The following is a 1,101-nucleotide window of genomic DNA, read 5'->3' on the forward strand; positions in this document are numbered from 1 at the left end:
TGCATGGTGAGATTAACTAACGATGCTTCTACCCTGGATACCAGACACAAAATACAAGTAGAGGCAAAACTCAGTCCTGATCATGCAATCCCAGCCTGACTGTCCCTTATTGAAATAGTAGGACATTCTAGGATGATCCTGCTGTGGATTTATATGTTGTATGTCCATGGAGATTGTCTAAGCATGCTCAATTATTCCTGCTCAGACTGGACATGAAAATCAATTTGGCCTATAAATAATTTTATGCCACAGTTGAAATGTTTTTCTATGTCCTTCAGTACCAGTGGGGTCAGAAATGAATGAAAATGTGGATATACACTGTGGATTTTCCCTGAAACATAGTATAAAAAAATGTAGTAAATAGTAATGTAGGAGAGACTTTTTTTTTTTTTTACCCCATAACTCACGTAACAGCTTCTTTCATAAAAATTTCAAATCCACCTTCAATATTTTGGTTAAATAATTAAATAAATGCTTTACAATTTGTATACATTTTTTTCCCCCCGTTACTCACTACTTACTTTTCTCATAAAAACTCCAAGTCCACCTGCCATATTTTGGATAAATAAATATTTAAACCTTTTGTTCCTTTTAGACTAGTAATTTAGCAGTTACTTTATTTAATGGAGCATGATTTAACAAAAATGACCATTTTATAAGGTTCTTATTTTTCATCTTTTACAAACAATATAAAAAAGGCCACTTATCCAAAAATAAATATGCTTGACTAATCAAGTTGACACCACAAGAATTTCCTTATGTTGGTTAATACTGGTTTTTGCTGGGTGGTCAGTTTAGGTGCTAGCTGACCAGCTTGATCTTGTAATAGTGTAAATAATCACAGTGGAGATTTTAGGTGTTTTTTGTCTCTCACCAGTTTACTGTTATTATTATTATAACCCATATTGATCACTTCCAACATATTCCTCTTAATATCTGTGGTTGCAATATTTGCGTTGCATATTTCTATATGTACAGATCTGTTATCAGTTAGCAATTTTTCTTATATTCGCTGCCCTGTGTCTACTAATCCCACTTGCACTCTTTTTATAAATGATCACCAGGCAGTGTAATTTATTATACTGTTATTAATTTATTATA

This window comes from Sinocyclocheilus anshuiensis, unplaced genomic scaffold, assembly GCF_001515605.1.
Source record: "Sinocyclocheilus anshuiensis isolate Anshui unplaced genomic scaffold, SAMN03320099.WGS_v1.1 scaffold86, whole genome shotgun sequence".
NCBI classification, from domain to species: Eukaryota; Metazoa; Chordata; class Actinopteri; order Cypriniformes; family Cyprinidae; genus Sinocyclocheilus; species Sinocyclocheilus anshuiensis.